General features: G+C 45.5%; 1 protein-coding gene across 1 annotated transcript in view; it reads left to right on the forward strand.

Moving 5' to 3' along the window:
* ZFHX3 (zinc finger homeobox 3) overlaps window positions 1–26923 on the forward strand; it is a 1205541-nt gene that overhangs the window by 54621 nt on the left and 1123997 nt on the right. The gene's annotated exons all lie outside the window — the stretch shown is intronic.

Here is a 26923-nt window from a genome sequence, read left to right on the forward strand (position 1 = left end):
CTGGCTGTTCTCTTGGCCCTTCAGGGACACAGTCCTTCCTCCCTGGGCTCCCAGCAGAGAACTGCCTCCCTCTGCCATGCAGCTCCCTTTTTATATGGGCCTACCTAGCCCTGATTGGCTGCTCCCTTTAGCCCTCCTCTGATTGGCTGCCTCCCTAGGGCTGCTTTTAACCCCTTTTCTGCCAGTGAGGGGCAGCCACCTCATCACACACCCTCATCCCGATGTCAAAGATGCCCTGGAAAAGTTAAAACCTTGCATAATTGAGGTGTATTAATGAGAGACGAGCAGTGCATCACCCACATAGCAATGGTAACACAGGCTAAATTATCTCAATGTCTCCTCCCCTTAGTTCCATATATACACTAAACAGATAGGGTGACAGACTAGATCCCTGGAAAACTTTATGACATGGTCTTTGAAGCTGATGAAGAGTTGGCCAGTACTACTTTCTGAGATTTAAGAAAGAATGGAACCATTCAAGAGCAGTTCTATTTACCCATTCATAGTGTACAAACAAACAAACAAAAATTGCAGTTAGCATTATCAAAGAATCTGCATGGACACTTGACTTCTGGTTGTCATTAGAAGCAGATAATCATCCAGTGAGACTGGATACAGATAATCAGCCAGAGAAGATTTAGCATTTGTCCCTTTCCAGGCATATATCTGTCACCACGGAGGCAGCCAGTCCAATACAAATTTGACCTACCTTGTCTGGGTACAAATAAAAAATTCTCTGCAGCAAGAAACTCCAACTCTGCTTCTGAGTGGAGGCTATTTAGATTCACCAAGCTGTCTACCGCCTGGAACAGTTCTGTTGGTCAGGAATGTGCAAATACAGCCATAGTGAAGGAAAAGAAAGCTTTCTGTCTCTGCCACAGCATCAGAGTGAAAAAAATTCTCCCTGTCACAATAGAGCAGACTTGGAATGTGGTTTTCACCCTCAGCATTCTGGTATACAGATGATCTCTAAGAAGGGTGTAAAAGGAGGGGCCATTTAGGTTCTATCATATTGACAGCTGGAGAACAAAAGATGGTTGTAATATCCTATAAACCTATCAAGAGAATGGTTCAGGCAGCGGTACAATATTCTCCTATGGAAAGCACTGAAACTGAGCTGGGTCTATTAATCTCGGAGGGTCGACAAAGAAATGGATCTGCTACCTCAATGAGGAATCCTGACATTACAAAGAACAAATCATGCAAAATCAACCTAATTTCCTTCTTTGACAGGGTTATTATCCTAGTGGATGCAGGGGACGCTGTACACATGATATATCTTGATTTTAGGAAGGCTTTTGACATAGTCCTGCTTGACATTCTCATAAGAAAACTAAGGAAATGTGGTCTAGATGAAATTACTATTAGGTGGATGCAAAACTGCTTGAAAGACTGTACTCAAAGAGTAGTTATCAATGGTTTGCTGTCAAACTGAGGGGACGTGTCTAGTGGAATCCTGCAGGGGTCAGCCTTGGTTCCAGTACTAGTCAGTATTTTCATTGATCCTCATCAGCTGTCCCCTGATACAAGGATGATGTCTACGGGGGGAAAAGTCATTGATGAGACTTAAGATATCTGAGGAGTCCAATTCATGCTTTACAGGTAGCAGAGGGGATCATGAAAAGGACTGCTTAATCATGGCAGCAGCTGCCAAAATTGGGCTTCTGTCTCACAAGTCCAAGCAGAAGATAACCCAACACATGGCTGCCACCTGCATGCAGATTTGTGACTACGGATTCCCAGAGATTACTTCTCCTGTCACCACCACTCATCTATCACTGCAGGACTTTGTTAGTGGGGAGATATTAATACCCTTGGTAAAGGCCGGTGCGCAGGCAGCAACCTCACAAAACTTGGCAGGAAGGAGCCCTGGTCCTGGTGGCAGTGGAGTCTGAGTCAACTGGAGGGCTATGTCCTGCTGCAGCCCTCATCCACCTTCACAGCTGCAGAGAACTCACAAGTCCTCGAATACACCTTTTCCGCTGTTGGGGTCTAGAGGAGTTTGGATTGCACTTCATCTGGAACCTCACCTCAGAACTGTTCGCCAAGGGTGACCCTACCAGGAGTACAGGACTCCGGACGACATAGTTCTGAGGGTCATCAGGACACACAAGCCTCTCCACAACACGGTAACAGTCCAAAGAGAGGTCATTAATGATAATAGAGTGGAGAGTATGCTTATAAAATTTGCTGGTAACACCAGGCTGGAGGGGTGGGGGTTGCTAGCACTGTGGAAGACAAGATTAGAATTCAGAATGACCTTGACAAATTGGAGAATTGATCTGAAATCAAGAGATAAAATTCAGTAAAGATAGGTACAAAGTACTGCACTTAGGAAGGAAAAATCAATTGCACAACTATAAAGGTAATTGTCTTGCTTTACTTGGCATTGGTGAGGCCTCAGCTGGAGTATTGTGTCCAGTTCTGGGCGCCACTTTTAAGGAAAATGTGGATGAGTTGGAGGGAATCCAGAGAAGAGCAACAAAAATGATAGAAGGTTTAGAAAACCTGACCTAAGAGGAAAAGTTAAAATACTGTACTGGGCATGTTTAGTCTTGAGAAGAGAAGACTGAGGGGGACCTGTTAATAGTCTTCAAATCTCTTAAAGCAGTGGTTCTCAAACTTTTGTACTGGTGACCCCTTTCACATAGCAAGCCTCTGAGTGCGACCTCCCCCCCCTTATAAATTAAAAACACTTTTAAATATATTTAACACCATTATAAATGCTGGAGGCAAAGCAGGGTTTGGGGTGGAGGCTGATAGCTTGCGACCTACCATGTAATAACCTTGTGACCCCCTGAAGGGTCCCGACCCCCAGTTTGCGATCCCCTGTGTTAAAGGCTGTTATAAAGAGGAGAGTGATCAATTGTTCTCCATGTCCACTGAAGGTAGGACAAGATGTAATGGGCTTAATCTGCAGCAAGGGAGATTGAAGTGGGATATTAGGAAAAACTTTAAACTATAATGATAGTTAAACACTGGAATAGGCTTTAAGGGTAGGTTGTGGAATTCCCATCACTGGAGGTTTTAAAGAAGGTTTAAACAAACACCTGTCATGGATGGTCTAGGGATGTGTATATTTGGTCCTGCCTCAGTGCAGGGGCTGGACTAGATGACCTCTCAAGGTCTCTTCCAGCCCCACATTTCTATGATTCTATGATTATGCTGAAGGAAATATGGTCCCACCATTCCCACTCCAAAAATGAGATCCAGATTAAAAATAAAAAAAGAGAAAAATAAAGCAGCATCCAAACACTTCTCCCCCTTCTCTGTTTAAAACAAACAAACAAACAAACAAACAACATGGATGAAGCATACAGAAAGAACCAAAAGCTCAGGCAGAATAAAAAAAGGATTCTGGGTGGATTAAAAATGGCAAAGACCAATCTTGGTCATGAATGGAATCAGACTACTCTAGTCCATTGGAATTTGGATCTTTACTTTGTCCTTGTAATAATTTTCTGCCTCTCACCATGATGACTTGTCTAATGAATAATACTGTCATATTAAGCAACAGGATTAATCTATGGGTTCATTATGCATAAATAAGCTAAAAGACTAACCCTAAATCCCTCCACTCTAATTTCTAGAAATGTAAATGAATATTTCATCTAGAGTTAAGCCTTATCCTCCTGGTGGGATGCCAAGTTACATACCTTGTGTATGATCTTTTCAAAGAGAACACACTTTATTCTTCTAATTTGCTTAAAGGGGAGTTTGGAATGAATAGCAGTTTTCCTATTACTTACAAATACATTCAGTTATAATGCTGACTGTTGTTTCTAGTAAGAATCAGACCAATGTCATATCTTTCTTTTACAGTATCTTTCATAAGAGCCCAAAGCCATAAGTGTTAATAGCAGCTGAGACAGACATGTAGGAGAAACTTTGAAGAAGGGCTAAGTTAATGTATTTAGCCCTTAGGAGACTGGTCAGGTCCCAGGTGTATGTCATCTGGGGACTGTCTAATTTCCATAAGGTTATAAGTAACAGTCGGCATGGATGTGTCAAGAACAAATCGTGTCAAACCAACCTAATAGTGTTCTTTGACAGGGTAACAGGCCTTGTGGATAGGGGGAAGTGGTAGATATGGTATATCTTGATTTCAGTAAGGCATGACCTATGAGGGAAGGTTGAAAAAATTGGGTTTGTTTAGTCTGGAGAAGAGAGAGACTGAGGGGGGACATAACAGTTTTCAAGTACATAAAACTTTGTTACAAGGAGGAGGGAGAAAAATTGTTCTCTTTCACCTCTGAGAATAGGACAAGAAGCAATGGGCTTAAATTGCAGCCAGGGCCATTTAGGTTGGACATTAGGAAAAACTTCCTAACTGTCAGGGTGGTTAAGCACTGGAATAAATTGCCAAGGGAGGTTGTGGAATCTCCATCATTGGAGATTTTTAAGAGCAGGTTAGACAAACACCTGTCAGGGATGGTCTAGATAATACTTAGTCCTGCTATGAGGCCAGGGACTGGACTAGATGACCTCTCGAGGTCCCTTCCAGTGCTACGATTCTATGTTTCTATAGTTTGAGTGAGGCTACTGGGGTCTGTCTACACTGCAGTTAAACCTGTGGCTGGCCCATGTCAGCTGACTTGGGCTTGCGAGACTCCAGCTACGGGGCTGTTTAATTCCAGTGTCAACGCTTGGGCTCAGGCTGGAGCTTGGGCTCTGAGATCCTGCTGGGGTAGGGTCCCAGCCCAAGCCCAAATGTCTGCCATGAAGTTAAACAGCCTCGTAGCCTAAGTCCCACAAGGCTGAGTCAGCTAATACGGGCCAGCCATGGGTGTTTAACTGGAGTGTAGACATACCGTAGGCAGTCCTGTGTCAGACAAAAGTAGGAGTCTGGCATGGAGGAAGAAGAGGGTTCAGATTCCTACCTGGAGTGAATCTTGACTCCACCCTGCCTTCCCCACTTAAAATCTGGGCCGTTTACTGCACTAGCCTTCTCCTTTGCAGGGTCCCAGAATTTTCTTTAGATGGAACAATGTAAACTGTTCATGTGCTGCTATACAAAAGATTTATTAATGCAACATTCTCATTATAATGAAGTATTCATAATGCAGCAAAGAGAGCACAAAGGTTTTGTTTCAATCAAGAGAGACAAGGTGGGTGAGGTAATATCTTTTATTGGACCAACTTCTGTTGGTGTGAGGGACAAGCTTTCGAGCTTACACAGAGCTCTTCCTCAGGTCTGGAAAAGGTACTTAGGGTGTTACAACTAAATACAGGTGGAACAGATTGTTTAGCATAAGTAGTTAACACATATTTCAAGGGACTATTCAAAGTGAAGTGGTCTGCTAACACCTCTCCAGTCATAGGGGGAAAGGAAAAAAAAGGCTGGGATGGGGGTTAAATGGGCTGTATATAGATTGTTGGACTAAACCATAAATCCAGTGTCTCTATTCAGTCCATGAATTTTAGTATCTAGCAGAGTTATGAATATAAGGTCACAGGCTCATCTTTTGTTGTGCAGATTTCCTTTTAGGATGAGGACTGAGAGGTTAGATATAGAGGGATCACTTTGTGAAAAATGTTCACCAATCAGAGATAGGGTGTGTTTGTCTTTTATCATATTTCTGTGTCAGTTCATTTGAGAGCGTAGTGATTGTCTGGTTTCACCCACATAGTTGTTAATGAGGCATTTTGTGCACTGGATGAGGTACACCACATACTGTGATAGGCATGCGTAGGACTCATGGATCTTGAAAGGTGTGTTGTGGAGGGTGTTGATTACTGTAGCAGTGGAAATATGTTTTCAGGTTTTGCATCTGTTGTTCTGGCAGCATCTTGTGCAGCTTTGAGTTGGTGTGTCCTGGTCTCTGGGTAGGGTGACAACCTGTCCCTAATTGGGCAGGACAGTCCTGAAATGTACATTTCAAGTCCCAGTCCTGAGCTGAATGTCTCTGGGACAGCAATTGACCTGGATTCCCTGTGGTGCTACTCCGTGCCTGCCTGAGGCTCAGAGGCAGTGCCAATCTCTTCCCGGGGCGGGGGGGAGTTTGAGGTGGGCCTAAGCCCAATCTCACCACAAAGCCCCATCTCCTGCTCCTCCTATTCCCCCAGAGGCCCCACCCCTGGTCAGACCAGAAGCCAGAGACAGGCCCTGATAAGAGCCACCCAGGGAGCCCGGGCTGCTGTGAGGAGCCTTGGACTCGCCATCTGCCTTGGGCGGGCGGCCAAGGTGCCCAAGAGTGGGCCTCACAGTGGCCAAGTTCTCCAGACAGCTCTTACTGCTGCCCAGCTCAGGCTTCTGACCTGGCCAGGAGTGGGGTTTCTGGGGAAGAGAAGAAGCAGGGGGTGGAGTCACGGAGGGTAGTGGGGCTCCTGTATGGGTCCCATTTTTGTATTTTGAAGTGGTCACCCTATCTGTGCGGAGCTTGCTTTTGAAGACAATGCTGCATAAATTTAAATCAAGGCCTTCCTGTCACTGATCCTGAGCTAATCCCTCCTGCAACATCTTGTCCAAAGACGTCACTGACTTCAAGAGCCCCTGATGAAACTCCATGCTGTAAGTCATACAAATGTAATTTTCTCCTTACCATAATGTCCCTTATTTGCTAGAATAATATTGTTGTGGGTTGGGTGAAACATCATTGAAGCTGGTGGGTGTCATAGGCACTGACTCCGTTGGTGCTCTGGGGCTGGAGCACCCAAGGAAAAAAAATAGAGGGTGCTCAGCACCCACGGCAGCCCCGCCAATCAGCTCCTCCCTTTCCCTTGCCATTGTTATATCCTTGGGGGCAGCCGGTTTAGGAAGAAATCACTTGAGGCCAGACAGCAGACAGCTAACAAAACTACCATTTTATTTACAGACACAGAGCTCACCCAACCGGCTGAAACCGGCTGGGCTATCCCCTAATAATCTAACTCAGTTGCCATAGGAACAAAAACCATGACAACCAAATACACAACATATTCCTCCCCCCCTAATAAGAACATCCCCTAAATAAAACACACACTAGACTAGAGAAGGAGGGTAGACTGCCTCCATTCCCGGCTAAACCCTGGGGATTATTTTGCCCCATAACCATGGGTTCGCCCTAGCTAAAGATCCAGCCGATGAGGAGGCCTTCTGTCTCTAGGTGGATTACGGCGAACTTCTGGTGTTGTTGCACCCGAAAGTACCATGGGCTCTGGGTCCGCAGCACGAACAGGTGAGGAGGTGGTATCAGCTTGTGCTGGGCAAAGGGGTATCTCAGCCGCTGGCAGTAATGGAGGAGAACAGTCAGAAACAGGTGATTTGTGATTCGGTGTCTCACCAGAAGTGGTGAAGACAGACCACTCAACTGCAGATGTGTCCTGAGGACTGGCATGACCTGGCAACAGCTGATCTACATGTCGCCGCCAGATAAGATTCTCTGCAGTCTGGACTGTGTAGGAAACAGGTCCTGTTTGAGTGATGATTGTGGCAGGGACCCATTTAGCTCTGGAAGTATAATTCCGAGCCAAAACTGGCTGTCCCGGGCTAAAGGTTCGCTCTTTTGCTCTGGGTGCCCGTCTGATAACTTGATTTTGCTGCTGATGTTGCACAATTTGTCGGGGTTCAGAAGGTTTCAGCAGATCAAAGCAAGTGCGCAGCTGTTGTCCCATCATTAGAAAGGCCGGAGATGCCTTGGTCGTAGCATGAGGGTGTTTCTGTAGGAAAGTAAGAAGGTATCCAGATGCTTTTGAATGGAGTGTTGTCCCCTTGCTGATTTCAAAGCGTGTTTCATTGTCGGCATAAATCTTTCAGCTAATCCGTTGGTGGATGGATGATATGGTGCTGACGTGATGTGGTGTATCCCGTTTGCCTTCATAAAATTTTGAAACTCCTGAGAGACGAACTGCGGTCCGTTGTTGCTCACAAGTTGTTCTGGCAGACCAAAATGACTAAAGAGTCCTCGTAGTTTTTGGATAGTACTCTCTGCAGTAGTGGACTGCATTATAGAGACTTCTGGCCATTTAGAATGGGCATCTACTGCCACCAAGAACATGCTTCCTTCAAGGGGGCCAGCGAAGTCAACGTGAATACGTTGCCACGGGTTTTCAGGCCAGTCCCATGGGTGTAGGGGTGCCCACTGGGGTGCATTCCTCACACCCTGACATGACATACAAGCTTTTGCCTTCTCTTCAATAGCACTGTCCAATCCAGGCCACCAAAAATAGCTTCGTGCAATTTCCTTCATGCGCACTATTCCACAGTGACCGGAATGTAGCTGTTCTAACATCTGTGATCTCAGTGGTGGTGGAATAATGACACGTCTCCCCCACAACAAACAACCAGATTGGACCGATAACTCCATACTCCTGGACATGTAGGTAACAAGGTCGGGTGAGACTGGAGAGGTTTGTCGAGATTTTCCATGCATCACCAGGTCCATAACTTGGGACAATACTGGGTCAACGCGAGTTGCCTTCTTTATCTGAGTAGCAGTGATGGGTGTATTCTCTACCTGTTCAAAGTAGAAGATTTCCTTTTGGGCACTATCTTGATGTTTGACTGGCAAAGGCAACCTTGAGAGGCCATCTGCATTGCCGTGCAGAGTGGATTTCCGATATTTGATTTCATATGTGTGTGCTGAAAGTAACAATGCCCAACGTTGCATACGACTAGCAGCTAAGGGGGAATGCCTGTGTAGGGCCCAAAAATTGACGTCAGAGGTCGATGGTCTGTGAGAAGAGTAAACTTTCGCCCAAACAGGTACTGATGAAACTTCCGAATTCCAAAAACAATTCCTAATGCCTCACGTCCAATTTGGGCGTAGTTAGTTTCTGCTTTGCTTAGAGTGCGTGAAGCAAAAGCAATAGGTCTCTCTTCTCCCGAAGGCATAATGTGTGACACGACTGCTCCCACTCCATAAGGGGAGGCATCGCAGGCCAATTGTAGGGGTAAGGATGGATCAAAGTGTGTTAGAACTTCAGAATTTAGCAATGCATCCTTAGCTTTGTTAAATGCAACATCACAGGGTTCAGTCCACTTCCAGGCCTTGTTCTGCCCAAGGAGCTCATGAAGTGGTTTTAGCAGTGTGGCTAACTGTGAGATGAACTTTCCATAATAGTTCAGTAGTCCTAGAAACGAGCGCAGCTGGCTTACATTTCGAGGTGGGGGAGCCTCCACAATAGCTTTAACTTTTGCAGGGGCCTTATGAAGACCTGCAGAATCAATGATGTGTCCCAAATATTCAACAGAGGGCTTGAAGAAGTCACACTTGTCTTTGCGAACTCATAGGCCATACTCTTCCAGTCTTTGTAGGGTAGCCTCTAAATTCTTTAAGTGATCCTCTTCATTTCTTCCAGTGACCAGGATATCATCCAGATAGCACTGAACTCCTGACAAGCCACACAAGATCTGGTCCATAGCCCTCTGGAACAGGGCGGGAGCAGACGTTATTCCGAAGGGTAGGCGACAATATCGATAAAGCCCCTTATGAGTCACAATAGTCAACAGCTCTTGGGACTTTTCATCGACGTGCATCTGTAAATATGCTTGACTCAGATCAATCTTACTGAACTTTTGTCCCCCAGCCAGGCCTGCGAAGAGGTCATCGATGCGGGGAAGCGGGTATTGCTCTGCACACAACACTGGGTTGACAGTGACTTTAAAATCACCGCAAATCCAGAGAGAGACATCTTTCTTCACTATTGGAACGATAGGAGTGGCCCATGAGCTATGGGTTACTGGTATTAGGACTCCATTGGTGACCAGGCGCTCCAGGTCCGCTTCGACTTTCGGCCTGATGGCATATGGCACAGTTCGGGCTTTCAGATATTTTGGTGGACTGTCAGGTTTAATGTTCAATGTCACAGTGATTCCCTTCATACTTCCCAAATCATCTCCAAAAACAGCAGCATGTTTCCTTAGTATAGGGGTTAGACTGGTTTCTTCTTTATTCATCCGGTGCACTTCTGCCCAGTTCAGTTGAATCTTCCCAAGCCAAGACCTACCCATTAAGGCTGGGTAGTTACCTCTCACCACAAACAGTGGCAATTTAGCAGCCTGTCCATTGAGCTCCACCTTAACATCAATAGTGCCCAACATGGGCACAGCTTCCCCCGTATACGTCTTCAGAACAGTTTTTGTTGCCTTAAGGGGAAGATGCTGTAGCTTTTCTTTATACACAGTCTCGGAGACCAGCGAGACGGCTGCACCGGTGTCCAATTCCATGCGTATAGGTTTGTCCTCCAACAAAGTTACCCAGTATTCATGTGAGCCCATTGCCAAAGACAAAACATGCAGTGGCACTTCCTCTTGCGATGAGGTGTCACTTTGATCATCCTGGGTCTGCTCTAGGGTATGCAGGGTTCCTCTTTTTGTCAGCCAGACCACAGGCCTCTTTTTCTTTTGTTTACAGGCACACTCAATGTGTCCCTTTTTGCCACAGTGTCGACACACCAGGTCCTTACACCAGCATTCTGATGCCTGGTGACCCGGCTTACCACAGTGGTAACATTCTTGACTCTGCACAGTTTTGTGGATCGGTTCTTGTGACACTTTTTGCACCTTAGGGGATGCACCGATGTATTGCGCCTCCCTTGTAGCCAGTTCCATGGAGACAGCAATATCAACAGCCTTCTGTAATGTAAGCTGAGCCTTTGTCAGTAGGCGCTTCCATATAGCTTCACTGTAGAGGCCACACACTAACCTGTCACACAGGGCATCATTTAACATCTCCTTAAATTCACAGTGATCTGCTAGCTTTTTTAAAATTGCTACAAATTGTACAACTGTTTCATCTTCCTTTTGGTCTCTTTTGTGGAATTGTTTCAGCAATTACCAGTGGTTTGGGGGAAAAATGGGACCCCAGGATTTCCACAATGTCACTGTCAGATTTAGTCGCTGGCTTAACAGGGTGTAGTAAGCTGCATAGCAGGGAGTAGGTTTTAGCCCCTACAACACTTAAGAATATTGGCACCTTCTTCGCTTCTGTAATGTCATTTGCAATAACAAAAAGCTCAAAACGCTCAGTATACACATGCCACTGCTCTATATTCTCATCAAAAGGTTCCAGTGGCCTGGTCAGAGTAGCCATGTTTTTTAGTTTCACTTTCACAGTCAGTGCAAACAAGCAGCTTTTTTTGTTTGTTTGTTCTTTACCTTGACTTCTATTTCCTTCTGTTACTGGAGCAGCACCGGACTCCCACCCTCGTCGCCACTTGTTATATCCTTGGGGGCAGCCGGTTTAGGAAGAAATCACTTGAGGCTAGACAGCAGACAGCTAACAAAACTACCATTTTATTTACAGACACAGAGCTCACCCAACCGGCCGAAACCGGCTGGGCTATCCCCTAATAATCTAACTCAGTTGCCATAGGAACAAAAACCATGACAACCAAATACACAACAGCCATGCCTCCCGCATGCTGTGGATCAGCTGTTCAGCAGCATGCAGGAGGCGCTGGGGGGAGGGGGAGGAGCGAGGCCAGGAAGAGGCAGGGCAGGGATGGGAAGGGGACTTGGGAAAGGGTGGAGTGGGGGCGGGACCTGGAGTGGAGCAGGGGCGGAAAGAGGTGGGGCAGGATGGGGGCTTGGCAGGAGGGGTGGAGGTTGGGCCTGGGACGGAGTGGGGGTTAAGCATCCCCCGGGAACAGAGGAACTTGGTGCCGATGGTGTATGTAACCACTGCCCCTCATTTAAGATAGCAATTAGAAACTGTTATGCTCCTCTGTAGCAGCCTCCACATAAAACAAAGCCATATGCAGTCCACCCATGAATTAGAACTCCGTGGGCAGAGGGTTTTGCTGGGTATTGTTTTGAGTATGTGTACACATGGGGATAAGAGCGTACAGGCAGCCTGGACAAGCATGGCTTATGGCCCTAGGAGAAGCCTAGAGAGAGGTTTGGGGTTGAATACTTGCTTAAGAGTTTTGGAGCTGTGAGCAAGGAAACTGTCTCCTGTTGTTTGATTCCTCCTGTGTCCAGGGATACAGGACTTCATAAATTCTTTGTAAATAAAATTGCATCAAAGAAATACCTGATTCCATCAGCAATTTCTCATTCCAGCCTTAACTTTTTGGCTATCTACATGGGTCAAAAGGGTAACAATATATAAATGATCTCCCTAGAATTAATATACATTTTTGTGTTTCTTGTATGTTTTTTCAGTTGCTTGTAACTATCTTGAATTTTAAGGGTTTTCTTTTCTTTTCTTTTCTTTTCTTTTCTTTTCTTTTCTTTTCTTTTGAATTTAGCTGGTTCATCCCTTTCTGGATTCTGTGAGCATAAAAATTGCTCTCCTTTTAAACTCTTTGTGCTTGCAGAGCCCCAAAATGGCTGAAGCTAGAAAGTCAAACTTAGCTTATTTTATAGTCATCAATGAGGAAGGAAGAAAATAGCAGCCAGGTTTGCAGAATACAGGTCTAGTAGTATAAAAAAATATGAACATTTCAAGTTGTAATATTTTTACATAAATGTTGGAATAATTTTAATTTAGAACATTTTATGTGGTATATGTTTCATAAAGCAGGTCCCAAACATGCAGCTGAGTAACTTTACTCATGTTAGTAGGACAACTGAGTTAAATACTGTTTTTTTTTTCTGATTTGTTTCAGGTATGTTTATGTACTGAATTAAATGTGACTTCTCACATGTATAAGCATCTGCATGATTGGACCCTAACTTATTGAGGGTTAGATTGGAACTAGCCCTAATGTGGCCAGATAGGGTTTTGTCTCTGTCAGGGTAACCCAAATTTGGGTCTGACTTCTGTCTGGAGAGCAGGGTTTGTGTTCTGGCTGCTCCCCCCAAGAAAAAATTTGCAGAATGGCAGGGAGTAAATGAAGCCATTGTTCCTTTGCATTTGCCCCGTTTCCCCTAAGGCAGGGGTTCTCAAACTGGGGATCGTGAGGTTATTACATGGGGGGGTCGTGAGCTGTCAGCCTCCACCCCAAACCCCATTTTGCCTCCAGCATTTATAATGGTGTTAAATATATTTAAAAGTGTGTTTAATTTATAAGGGGGGTTGCACGCAGAGGCTTTCAATCTGAAAGGGATCACCAATACAGAAATTTGAGAACCACTGTCCTAAGGCATCCAGCAGGGCTGGGTGGGCACACAGGGCAAAGTAAGCACCCTTTCAAAGGCTGCAGTGAATTATTTCTCTTTCTTACCCTGGAAGAAGGGAGCAGGAAGGAATCCTGACTCTTAGGGATATTTCTAGTGCAGTACATTTTATGCAATACCTTTTTATACAATGATATACCTAAAGACACAATCTGGGCCTACATTTATGTGATATAAAGTATGTAGAATTTACAATGTACTCATGTTACCATGTTTTTAGAAACCTGTGCTGCGTTCTGTTCTTAATTACTGAAGTCAGTAGAGTTGCACAGGTGTAACTGTACAGGGCCAGATTTGGCCCCTCAAGTTTGAGTTTGTTTTGTGTGTTCGGTTTCTGAACCTTAATGTTCTTTTAACATTAGCCATTACCCTTCACATTGTATTTAGAGGATATCTGTGATTATTTATGTAGCTTTGTAGCAGCGGTTTATCTTTCTGTCACTGGGTGTGGCCACTGCCTTAATTTCACTCATTGGTACAGTACTCCCCACACTGGCCCGGAGAGGGTTGAATTAGGCCAAGTGGGCCCAATCAGTCAATTAGGCAGCAAATGGGGGAGATTTAAACTGGAGGAAGCTAATTAGAAAAAGGCTCACCTGTGAGGGAACAGGTGGGGCTTCTAGAAAGCCAAGGAGCCTGCAGTCCCCTTCCCTGAGGAAGGGAGAAAAAGCCCAGGAGGAAGGTGTGCAGGGGTGAGAACAGTAAGGTGGTGGAGACGTAGACCTTAACTGTTCACTACAAGGCCTTGGACTGGAACCCATGGTAAAGGGTGGGCCTGGGTTCCCATATCAGCACCTGCAGAATGGTACTGTTTGGGGAGAGTGAACAGGACTGCTTGTGTCACTGTTGGACTGACAGGGTCACAGCAGTGGGCATTTGGGCTGCCTGACACTGCATGGATAGAAGAGACTTTGAAAGACAGTCCGGGAAGGGGAACCTACTTAGTGACCTGGCCAGAGGGCTGAGTCATGAAGAGGCAGCAGCAGCTTGTTGAGCGAGAGAGGAACTGCAGACCCAGCGAGAGGGGGGAGAGACAGCATGCAACCACAGGAAAGGGTGTTGACTTGGTGAGCTATTCCCCAGAACTGCCAGGAGGAGGTGCCAGACCTACGGTGAGAAGAGCCCCTGTGATCAGTAAGGTATCACTTTGTCATGAGTTTGGTAAAGCCACAATATTCATGAGTTCCAAAGCCACAGTGTAATATGCAGGTTGTCCCAACAAATGTCAATAAAACCTTTATATCTTGTCATGTATTCTGTACATCTATATATTTAAAAATAACTGTTTTAGAAATGACTTAGCGTTCTAAACCATTCATTGGGACTTTTTGTACCCTTCCACCTATAAATCCAGACTACCTTAGTTAATATGGATCCATGTTAGGAGAGAGAACCACAGAAGAAGAGAGAATTTATAACTACTGACACTTTAGAAACTTCCAAAAGGACCTAAAGTAGCTTTTCTGTAAATAATAACGTTATGATTTCAAGGTTTGATACTTCCAGATATTCTAGGGCAACATTTCTCAGATGCAGCCACCATGGTCGTATGCGGCCACCAGGGGGTTTCCCTGCGGCCATGACAGCTTCCTGAGTGGTGGTGGTGGTGTGTGTGTGTGTGTGTGTGGAGGGAGACAAAGCATTGGCACCTCCCCCCTCCCTCCCTGTTGCTTCTGGATGTGCAGCCCTGCATGTAGGGTGACCAGATGTCCCGATTTTATAGGGACAGTCCTGATTTTTGAGGGCTTTTTCTTATATAGATACCTATTACCCACCACCCCCTGTCCTGATTTTTCACACTTGCTATCTGGTCATCCTACCTGCACGATCCCTGGAGAGAGGTGGGGCACAATGCTGCAGGAGCATGGTGAGCTCTATGTCCCCTCCCCGCCCCCCCCAGGCTTTAGCCCTGGGGTGGTTGGGAGGCGGGCTCCAGTGGCGGGACTTAGGGAGCCTGGCTGCATGGACCAGCACTCCAGCCATGGGACTTCAGGCGCCAACAGCCAGCTCTGGCTGTTGGGTTTAAAGCGCTGACCCCCAGCGCTGGCCATGCAACCCTGGCTTTTGGCTTCAGTTCAGGCTCCAACCCCTGGTCACGCAGCAGCAGGCTCCAATCTCTGTCTCTGGCCACACAGTGCCAGTCCCCAACCCCGGCGGCAGGTGCTGGTGCTGAGCACCGACCCCCCAGCTCCGGTGGCAGCTGCTGGCACTGACCCCTGACCCCGGTGGCAGCTGCTGGCACTGACCCCTGACCCCGGCGGCAGCAGGCATGGGCCCCAGGTGCCGATCTCCAGCCCTGGGCGCTGGCTCCAGGGACTGATACCTGAAGGAAGAAAGATTTTTTTGTTGTTGTGGGGGAGACAGGATAATTTAATCTTTATTTTGTATTTAAATGACAACTGTATGAAACTTTTCAAAGGTTTGAAAAGTTACAGGTAGTCTTGGTAAAGCTGGACTAGTGGTCAAAGTGTATTGGAAGAAGATAAAGGTATATGGTAAATGCAGTTTATTATATGGCTCTGCAGTTTAAAAATGGATATCACCATCACATCCTGGAATATGTATACATTTTATAAAGAACATACACATACACACTTTCTTGCATACATTTTTATCTCTTTTCCATCAAGTGTTATATTGTGTTTGCCATGGGCCTTTAAAGCTGAGAGATTATGAGGAAGTGCCCCGCATGAAATTTTAAAGAGACTGGACCTTTCATCTGCACAACAGCAGGACACCTTGCTAAAGGGATGAGAAAGGAAGAGAATTTTTCTGAAGCAATAGCAAAAAGGAAAAAAAAACAGCAGAGGCAATTATTTCATCAAAGGTTTACTTCCTTTTTGTTTTTGAAAAGACTTTCTTAGTTGGAGGTTGGCTACCTTCTTATGTATGTTTAATTTGTGGTTTTCCCATGGTCGCAATGAAAAAATATATACAATGAAAGGTATTTATTTTTAATGAGAAATCACAATGCTAACATCATTTGATAAAATATACTTTTTCCACTGAATTTTTGGTGCTCCATGAAAGTCATGTCAGTCTTCCAACCCCAAAACATGTACAGCATGGTCAGTGGCAGTGCAAACTTCCTCCTGCCATCACACCCTGTTAGTGTACTTTAACTCGGGGAGGAATTTTTGTAGGGTCAAGAACAAGGTTTAGTCTCTCTGGGCTTGTCTACACTACAGGACTATTTCGAATCTACTTAAGTCGAATTTGTGGATTCGACCTTAATAAGTCGAATTTGTGTATCCATACTAAATACACAAATTCGACCACATTCACGGTGCACTGTGGAACCTATCCACAGTTCCGCTGCCCATTTGCCAATGCATGCTGGGCATTGAACCGTCAATCCCGCCTCCCTGTCTTCCTTGAAAGCGCCGGCGGGAAATCTGTTCGCGCCCTTCTCTGGTCGGTTACAGCGTGGACGCCACAGCACTGCGAGCATGGAGCCCGCTGCGATCATCGCTGCACTTATGGCCGTTGTCAACTCCTCGCACATTATCGTCCACCTCTTCCACAGTCAGATGCTGAGAAACGGTGAGGAGAGTGGCGCAGACCTCTCACAAAGCACGGGCAGTGGAGATCATGGTGGCAATGGGTCAAGTTCATGGTGTGGGATTCTGGGCCGAAACAAGCACAGACTGGTGGGACCGCATAGTGCTGCAGGTCTGGGATGACACAGAGTGGCTGCGAAACTTCAGGATGCGTGGCACTTTCCTTGAACTGTGTGACTTGCTGTCCCCTGCCCTGAAGCGCCAGGACACAAGGATGCGAGCAGCCCTGACTGTGCAGAAGCGAGTGGCCATAGCCCTCTGGAAACTTGCCACGCCAGACAGCTACCGGTCAGTAGCGAACCACTTTGGCGTGGGCAAATCTACCGTGGGGATTGCTGTCATTCAAGTAGCCCACGCAATCGTTGAGCAACTGCTCAAAGGTAGTGACTGTCGGAAATGTCCAGGCCATCATAGATGGCGGATTCCCAAACTGCGGTGGGGCTATAGATGGGACTCACATCCCTATCCTGGCACCAGCCCACCAGGCCAGCGAGTACATTAACCGAAAGGGCTACTTTTCAATGGTGCTGCAAGCTGTGGTGGACCATAGGGGACGTTTTACCAACATCAACGTCGGGTGGGCGGGCAAGGTTCATGGTGTTCAGGATCTCTGGTCTGTTTAGATGCCTCCAGGCAGGCACTTTCTTCCCGGACCACAAAATAACGGTTGGGGATGTGCAGATGCCTACAGTGATCCTCGGGGACCCGGCCTACCCGCTAATGCCCTGGCTCATGAAGCCCTATACAGGCGCCTTGGACACTGAAAAGGAACTCTTCAACTACCGGCTGAGCAAGTGCAGAATGGTGGTGGAGTGTGCTGAGATGGCGGACCTTACTGACTCGCTCGGACATCAGCGAAAGAATATCCCGTAGTTATTGCTGCTTGCTGTGTGCTCCACAATCTCTGTGAGAGCAAGGGAGGTTGAGGCAAATCGCCTGGCTGCTGTTTACGATCAGCCAGACACCCGTGCTGAGAGAATATCCCAGCGGGAAGCGATATGCATCAGGAGGCTTTGAAAGCGAGTTTTTCAGAGCAGGGTAACCTGTGACTGTCCACTTGATTTTAAGAGAGCCTGATCATAAACCAAGTTTTCCCCACTTCCCAAGGACGTTTTAAACCTAAGGACATGTTCTAGTAATTAATAATAAATCTTTCGTTGACTTTGCATTTCTGTTTATTCGTTGAAACATGGAAGCATTCTGTGCTGGTTAAGGTGTGCACTGATGGGTGTTTTTGCAGGAAGGGCGAGGGTGCCGTCCTTGGATAGGGGTTACCATGACGGCTGTGGGTTTGGGCGTTGGATGGGGTGAGGGGTGTGGGGGAAGGGTGAGTATCTGCCCCTGGATGAGGTCTCTTTTTGGGGCTCGGGGCACCGGGGAGGATCGTGACTACGGTCCAAATGCATGTGAAGGAAGCCTGCCTTTACATTCGGGATGTCAGGCACCAGGACCCTGCACAAGCATACACATCAAGGAAAGACCCGGGGCAGCATACACCACACAGACTGTCCCTGGTGCCTAGTGACTGCAGTCTGTGTGTGCCCTGCAGTTGACCCTGCAGCCAAGTCTGTAGCCGGGCACTGGGGGCTATGCAGTGCCTTTACATTTCCCCCCCCCACCCAGAACAACAGAAACTCTACTGACACCAGAAACGTGAAACAGTCAGTAACACCAAACCGCTTTTAATAATGTAATACACAGTGGGGGTTTGAACTTGGAGTTGGGACTGGTTGATGCTGTAAAGAAAGAGCTTGTACAAATTTACAGCGACAGTTGTCTCTAACATTATCGGTGTGCTGCGGTGCAGGGACAGTTCTCACGGCCCCTACCTCCGTCTTGTCACTTTGGGTGAGGGGACAGGACTTCTTGGCGTTGGAGGCGGTTGCAGATGCACTGCAGGGGGCTCTCTCCTCCTGACTGCGGTCTTGCAGAACATCTACAAGGCGCCGGAGCGTCTCCGTTTGCTCCTCATTATACCAAGAAGCGTTAGACACGCCTGCTGTTCTTCATGCCGCCACCTATCCTCCCGTTCCAGGTGTGTGCGATGCTGCTGACACAGGCTCTCCCTCGACTGTGTCTGCTCTGCCGCCTCCGCTCTGGAGCTGGCCATCAGTTCCTGGAACATGTCGTCCCTTGTCTTTTCTTTAGCCTCTGCGCTGTGTGATGTGAAAAAGTAGGTGATTTCCTTGAACACATACATGTTTGCCAACAGTAAACACAGTCTAGTCAGTTTCAGTGAACAAGACCAAAGAGGAACCAAGTCTCAGGAGATCTCAGAACTAGTCCGAGATTTGAATACGCTCTCATTGCGCCATTGCACTGGAGGAAAGATAACTGCATCCATCTTGCTCATCGTCCTGGTAAGCCTTACAGTACATACTGCTTATCAGTTACTGGTTAGCTGTGCTCTCCTGCTAAAGGCAATGTGCAAAGCAGAAAGGATAAGCCTTTTGCATCCCCTCCCGCGATCAATGCATGCTTGTTCTCTGTGGCCTCTCGCGTGGCTGTTAGGCGAGGGTCATTGTTATTCAACCTAATTGTAACCCATTAACAATAGTAACACTACACTTATTGCCCTACTTAGATGCAGTATTTGCAGACCGAGATCACCCTGAGGCGGGTCACTCGTGCCCAGAAAGACCGCATGCTGCACAGACCAGGACCATATGCAGCAATGCTAGTAGAGGCGATGGTTCCACTCTATATTCGGATGTCCTGGCGTGGAAGAGTCTGCTTCGACCTCTTCCGACGAACCTCATGCGGAGGCTTTGAACTGAATGACACCTTGAAATGTCGCTAGAGGACTATTTTTCTATCCCCATTTGTGTGGACCTTCTCTTTATATAGTTTAATATATATTATAGTTTAATATTTAGAATGTTTTAAATTGTAAATATTTAGAATTTTTAAAGTCCATTTGTGTGGACCTTCTCTTCATATAATTTAATATATATTATAGTTTAATATTTAGAATTTTGTAAATACTGTTTCTATTTTTCTATAACAATGTTATAAAAATAAATGTTTATACGTGTGTTGCACTTACCGCCTGATCCTTCCCTGATTCCGAGTCCTGGTTGGGATCTCTGTGAGGGTGATGAAGAGATCCTGGCTGTCAGGAAAGCGGGAGTGGGTTCGATGTCGCCTGCGCCGTCCTCTAAAGACCCTTCCTCATCTTCCCCATCGGCGAACAGGGAGGGGAACTGTCGGTACACTATTCCGTCCTCGGAGTCCACCGTCACTGGTGGGGCACTGGTGGCAGAGCCACCTAGAATGGCATGCAGTGCCTCGTAGAAGCGGCATGTCTGGGGCTGGGCTCGGGCGTCCGTTTGCCGCTCTGACTTTGATACCCTTGTCTTAGGTCCTTCACTTTCGGCTGTATCCTTTGTCTTTCATGGCTTTAGAAACCTTCACAGCGATCAGATCCTGGACTTCCCGGTCACTCCATGCTGGGGACCTCTTTCTATTCTGGGATTGCCGGACTCCTCTGCTGGAGAGCTCTGCATCGTTGCAGGTGCTCAGATTCAAACCGCCCAGACAGGAAAATGAATTCAAATTTTGTCATTTCCTGTGTGGCTGGCCAGAGAATCCAAGCTCGGACTGCTGTCCAGGCGTCAACAGAGTGGTGCACTGTGGGATAGCTCCCGGGCTGCTAAGTTGTTAGCATCCACACCAAGCCTAATTCGAGCTAGCAAGTGCGGCGTTACTCCACCTGGCTTCCTGGTGGCTGATAAATTCGAATTAAAGTCCTAGTGTAGACCAGGCCTCTGAGCAGCTGTGATGGCTTTTGTGATAAAGATATGTGTCTTATTGGGAACTAGAGCAGGATTCATCAACTCATTTTACACTGGGCTACTGAATAGCAATCACTATCAACATGGGCAGGACTTAAATGGGTGAAATGTTCTCTGTTGCATTACCAGTTTCTGGAGCCATTCAGTTCACTCAGCACTAGTTTTGATGACCATTTATTTCATTGAATTACTCCCTTATGTCTCTAGTGAAGGAAATACTCCTATTTTAACCCTAGCAATGTCAATTAGTTGGGGGGCTGTTTGTTTTGGCAAGGACGCAGTCACTGTGGGAGATAGACGTCTTCCTTCTCTGTGTACTGGACATGCTAAAGGCTTAGAACGTATTACAAATGTCACCAGATTAGTTCTAAATTGGCTTTGGCTGTGAAGCAAGGCTTTGGGACACAGCTGTGGCCTGTGAAGTGAAAAGGTGGAGAAATAATGTTGATACCAAAAAAGCTAATGCGGTCTTGGGATGCATCAGGAGAGGTATTTCCAGCAGAGATAAGGAGGTGTTAGTACCGTTATACAAGGCACTGGTGAGACCTCATCTGGAATACTGTGTGCAGTTCTGGTCTCCCATGTTTAAGTAGGATGAATTCAAACTGGAACAGGTTCAGAGAAGGGCTACTAGGATGATCCGAGGAATGGAAAACCTGTCTTATGAAAGGAGACTCAAAGAGCTTGGTTTGTTTAGCCTAACCAAAAGAAGGCTGAGGGGAGATATGATTGCTCTCTATAAATATATCAGAGGAATAAATACCAGGGAGGGAGAAGAATTATTTAAGCTCAGTACCAATGTGGACACAAGAACAAATGGAAATAAACTGGCTGTCAGGAAGGTTAGACTTGAAATTAGACAAAGGTTTCTAACCATTAGAGGAGTGAAGTCCTGGAACAGCCTTCCAAGGGGAGTAGTGGGGGCAAAAGACTTATCTGGCTTCAAGACTAAGCTTGATAAGTTTATGGAGGGGATGGTACAGTGGGATAGCCTAATTTTGGCAATTAATTTGTCTTTGACTACTAGCGGTAAATATGCCCAATGGCTTGTGATGGGGTGGGATCTGAGTTACTACAGAGAATTCTTTCCTGGGTGTCTGGCTGGTGAGTCTTGCCCACATGCTCAGGGTTTAGCTGATCGCCATATTTGGGGTCGGGAAGGAATTTTCCTCCATGGCAGATTGGCAGAAGCCCTGGGGGTATTTCACCTTCCTCTGCAGCGTGGGGCACGGGTCACTTGCTGTAAGATTCTCTGCACCTTGAAGTCTTTAAACCGTGATTTGAGGACTTCAATGGCTCAGACACAGGTTTGATACAGGAGTGGGTGGCTGAGATTCTGTGGCCTGCATTGTGAAGAGGTCAGACTAGATGATCATAATGGTCCCTTCTGACCTTAAAGTCTATGATTCTGTGATGCTGCAATCATGACTAGGACTAAGAGATTGAGTGTTTCTTAGCCAGATGTTAATAAAAACAGAACTATTATTGCATCCAAAAGGAGCACTATTGTTCTATACATGTGAAAATTACTATTATATTGTGTTGTATGCCTTTCTTAAAGATGGGCAAGACAATTTGAGAACTCCAAAGAAACTAATAGTTGAGCCTGCCTGATATTCCTCTTAGTTTCAAATACATAACCCTTAGATTAATATTTGATATACTAGATGGGCTGAGAAGGCTGGTTGTACTGTCAGTGAATACCAGGGCTGGAATCTTGTTTGAATTAAAATGATGTCTGCTAAGTAAAAGAGTGCTACAGAGACGTATAAGGCCAAAGCTTCCAGCAGTCCATACCATCTCTACTGAAAGGCATATTTATATCTTCCAGACCAGTAATTAATCACTCAGTAGGACTTTTTGGGACGTGCATTCACAGAAGATCTTTTTGTACTGCCAGGAACCACAAAGCATGGGCACAATTAAAACGTTGATTTAATTTATTACATTGGGGCATGGAATGGGAATGTTTTAAATGATGTTGACAGGCTGGGATTTCAGAACCACCTATTTTTTAAATGGAAAACAAATGTTGCTCCCTCTAAAAATTAAATTACCTTAATAATAGCTTTCTAATAAGTTACTTGGAAGCAAAATAAAGTTCTTGACATTAATTAAGACTTGAAGATATGATATAACTTTTTAATATATAGTCTTTGTTAGATGGAATACATTTCAAAGTGATCCATTTATGAAAATTAAAAGGAAAAATTACATATTGAGCAAGTTTAGTTTAATAGGAAGCTGCTTTTCTGAGAGATATTTTTAGGTCACCATTTTTAAAATATTTTAATGATTTCCTTTTTAGATAATCTCACAATTGTCATTGTCCTATGAATTCTGATATTTTCACACACTCCAAATCCAGTGCCAAGGGGTTTGTTAATGCTAAAATCCAGTAGACTATATTTTGCATATAATGTAACATTTCATTTGAGCTGGATGTGGTTTGGCGTATGGACCTCCTCCTAATAACTCTGCAGGAAGAGGTAGCCAAAGCAGCCCATTAGCAGCCTTTAACTAGCTCTCTCTAATGAATGCTACGTTCTGTATCTTGAAATTGCACTTTACTGGTTTCCTGCAAACTAGAAAGTGCCATGAGATAATGGGATGTCTGTTTGCTCTGCTGTACCACAGCATAGGAGAGCTAATGGAGTCACATCAGCAAGGCCTTCACCCGCAGGTATGTTGTAGAAAGCTGCACACATCTCAGACATCGTGGGGGGGAAACGGTTTCTCTTTGTGGTTTAGGTTTTTGGCTGAGGTATTGGTACATTTGACATGGACTTTCAAAAATAATTCAGTTTTGAAGGAATGAAATAAAACGTTTTAGTCCTTTTCATCAAGCTGAGAGTGTACATGGTGTGAGGCATAAAAATCTCTTTGGTCCTGTTCTCCTGTGTCATCATCCTTTAGACTCTACATGATTTGAAGAAACAAGTATTGGAATTATATTAGGGATGAGCCCAGGTTGCTCAGAGAGAAGTGCTAGTACTTCTCGTGAAAGGTGGAGGTGGGGCGTTGTCAGACTGCATAAAACTATGGCTTCTTAATTTTGGTGGCTTTACTATATTTATTATTTCCAGAGTGCTGACAATGTGGTCTGCACTGAACAAACAGGGAACTCCTGTCCCAAGGAGTTTAAAATCTCAGACAGAGACAGTACACTTTACATATGATATACAGAAAGAAGGGGTCAGGTTTGGTGCACTTATATCCTTTTAAGTGACTTTCTTTACAGTCACTGAAGAAGTAATCTTTCATAAATTATTAGAATGGAGATGGTATGGAAAGAGCAAGGGTTAAAACGGGAACAGCAGAGGCCTGTAGGAACAGCACAGGCTTCAAGGAGACTAAGGAGACAGACGAGAGATGTAGGCTTTGTAGTGTATGGTTAAGGTAATGCCGAGGCAATATCATGTATAATCTGTTATTACACTCCCTTTTATCCTGCACCTCACAATAACTCTTTGATGAAGCACAGATCAGAGTTTTGTTTTTGGGGACTTTGCAGAAAACATTACACCGGACTAAATCTTAGGGTTATTGTATGAAAAACCCTGAATGCAGGTATTAATAACAGTTCGCAGGCAGCTTCAAAGAGAAATAGTTTCTTAGTAAACAAAGATTTAATCCATACCAAAACACTGTAAATGATATTTGGAATACTTATTCATAACTTTTAAGCACATACTATTGGGTAGTAAATGTACTGGTGTTCCTGATAGATATTTCAATGCAAGGTTTCAACATAGCTTTTACACTTCTACACTTAAGTACACACACAAACACATTTCCCTATGGCCTCTTTTCAGAGATGATTTCTCAGTCTCTGTAGTTTGGCCATAATATGTACTGTATGTTTAAAAATAGCAGCATCTCAATACTTTTCCAAATACTGTAGAGCCTTCTAAGCCAGGGATGGGCAAACTACGGCCCGGGGGCCACATCCAGCCCATCAAACCTTTTAATCCAGCCCTCAACCTCCTGACGAGGAGCAGGGTCAGGGGCTTGCCTGCTCCGCATGTGCTGTGGCTCCCAGAAGCAGCGGCATGTCCCCCCTCCAGCTCTTATGCATAGAGGCAGCAAGGGGGCTCCACACACTGCTCCCACCCGAAGTGCTGAATCTGCAGCTCCCATTGGCTGGGAACTGCAGCCAATGGGAGCTGCAGGGGTGGCACCTGCGGATGGGGCAGCATGTAGAGCTACTTAGCTGGTGCTGCGCTTAGGAGCCGGAGAGGGGACATGCTGCTACTTCTGGGAGCTATTTGAGATAAGCGCCGCCCGGAGCCTGCACCCCTGACCACTTCCTGTGCCCCATCCCTCTGCTTCAGCCTTGATCCCCCTCCTGCCCTCCAAACCTCTTGGTCCCAGCCTGCAGCACCCTCCTGCACCCCAAACCCCTCATCCCCAGCCCCACCTCAGAGCCTGCACCCCCAGCTGGAGCCCACACCCCATGCCCCAGCCCGGAGTCCCCTCCCACACCCTGAACTCCTCATTTCTGGCCCCACCCTAGAGCCCACACCCCCAATTTCGTGAGCATTCATGGCCCGCCATACAATTTCCATACCCAGATGTGGCCCTCAGGCCAAAAAGTTTGCCCACCCCTGTTCTAAGCAAACATAGTATGGGGATCCTTACAGCAGTGATTCTCAATCGGGGGTATGCGTACCCTTGGGGGAACACTAAAGTCTTCCGGGGGTACATCAACTCATGTAGATATTTGGCTAGTTTTACAACAGGCTACATAAAAAGCACTAGCCAAGTCAGTACAAACTAAAATTTCAAACAGACAAAATGAGAAAGTAAGCAAGTTTTCAGTACTAGTGTGCTGTGACACTTTTGTATTTTTATGTCTCATTTTGTAAGCAAGTAGTTTTTAAGTGAGATGAAACTTGGGGTGTGCAAGACAAATAAGATTCCTGAAAGGGGTACAGTAGTCTGGAAAGGTTGAGAGCCATTGCCTTACAGTAACAGGATTCCAGTCCTTGGGTCAATAGTTGATTGGTCTGTTCAGTTTCTGGTGAGATAGGAAATCTGTAGCCTGTATCTAAAGTGATACACATATTGGGACCCAGCTGTCACAGCAGACTCATCTCTTGGTCCTGTGTCAATTAGCCACCAAGTCCATAGGGCTGTCTTTTAACCCACAGCTCTGATTACCTCAGCTCTCAGAATGCGTGGAACCTGCACCGCTGTTTGCCCTATATAGCTTCAGAAACAGCTACCAAGCATGTCTAGTAACTGACACAACCTACTTCTGAATGTTGTTGGACCCTTCTAGCTGAGTTCATAGATTCATAGCCTTCTGGCTTTGGAGTCCAACTCTATAGAGTTCAAGGCCAGAAGAGACCATTGTGATAATCTAATCTGATTTCTTGTATAACACAAGCCAGAAAACTTCCCCAAAATAACTTCTAGGGCATATCTTCTAGAAAAAAAACACGGAATCTTGATTTAAAAATTGTCAGTGATGGAGACTCCACTATGACTTTTGGTAAATTGTTCCAATGGTTACTTACCCTCAATGTTAAAAAATTACACCTTACTTCCAGTTTTGTCTAATTTCAACTTCAAGCCATTGGGTCATGTTTTACCTTTCTCTGCTAGACTGAAGAGCCCATTATTAAATATTTCTTCCCCATGTAAGTGCTTATAGACTGTAATCAATTTCCCCTTAACCTTCTTTTTGTGAAGCTAAATAGATTGAGCTCTTTGAGTCTATCACTATAAGGCAGGTTTTCTAATCTTTTAATAATTCTTGTGATTTTTTTTTAAACCTCTCCAATTTATCAACATCCATCTTGAATTGTGAGCACCAGAACTGGACACAGTATTCCAGCAGCAGTGACACCAGTGCCAAATACAGAGGTAAAATAACCTCTTTACTCCAACTTGAGATTCCCCTGTTTATGGATCAAAGGATCACATTACGCCTTTTGGCTACACCATTACACAGGGAGCTCATGGGCACCTGATTATCCACCGTGACCCCCAAATGTTTTTCAGAGCACTGCTTTCCAGAATAGAGTTTCCTATCCTGGAAGTATGGCTGACGCAGTTTGTTCCTAGATGTATACATTTACATTTAGCCATATGAAAATACATATTGTCTTGCCTGGTTCTCTCCCTGTATGCAAAAACCAAGTATTCAAACTAAAATTTATGGGCTTGTTTTCATGGGGTGAAAAAAACCTGCAGTAGCTGGTGCATACTAGCTATTCCTCACTGACTTCTCATGTGGAAACTCTTACTGTTCATTAAGTATGTTAATGCACTTTGGAAGTGTACTCACCTGTTGTGGTAATTCAGCCTGCTAATTACATTAATTGAGCTCAGCTGTAAAAAAGTGAATGTAAATTCATAAGATGTCACAATAGCCTATAGCAGATGTTGATGGGAAAAGGTGCTGTGACCAGGGGCATGTGCAGGAACTTCAATTTAAGTGCTTTTGCAGGGGCACGTTCTGTGCCCCTGCTGCGGCCCTGGGGCTGGCAGAGCTGTCAGCTCCCACTGTGGCCCCAGGG

The sequence above is a fragment of the Mauremys reevesii genome, linkage group 16 (genome assembly GCF_016161935.1).
Source record: "Mauremys reevesii isolate NIE-2019 linkage group 16, ASM1616193v1, whole genome shotgun sequence".
NCBI classification, from domain to species: Eukaryota; Metazoa; Chordata; order Testudines; family Geoemydidae; genus Mauremys; species Mauremys reevesii.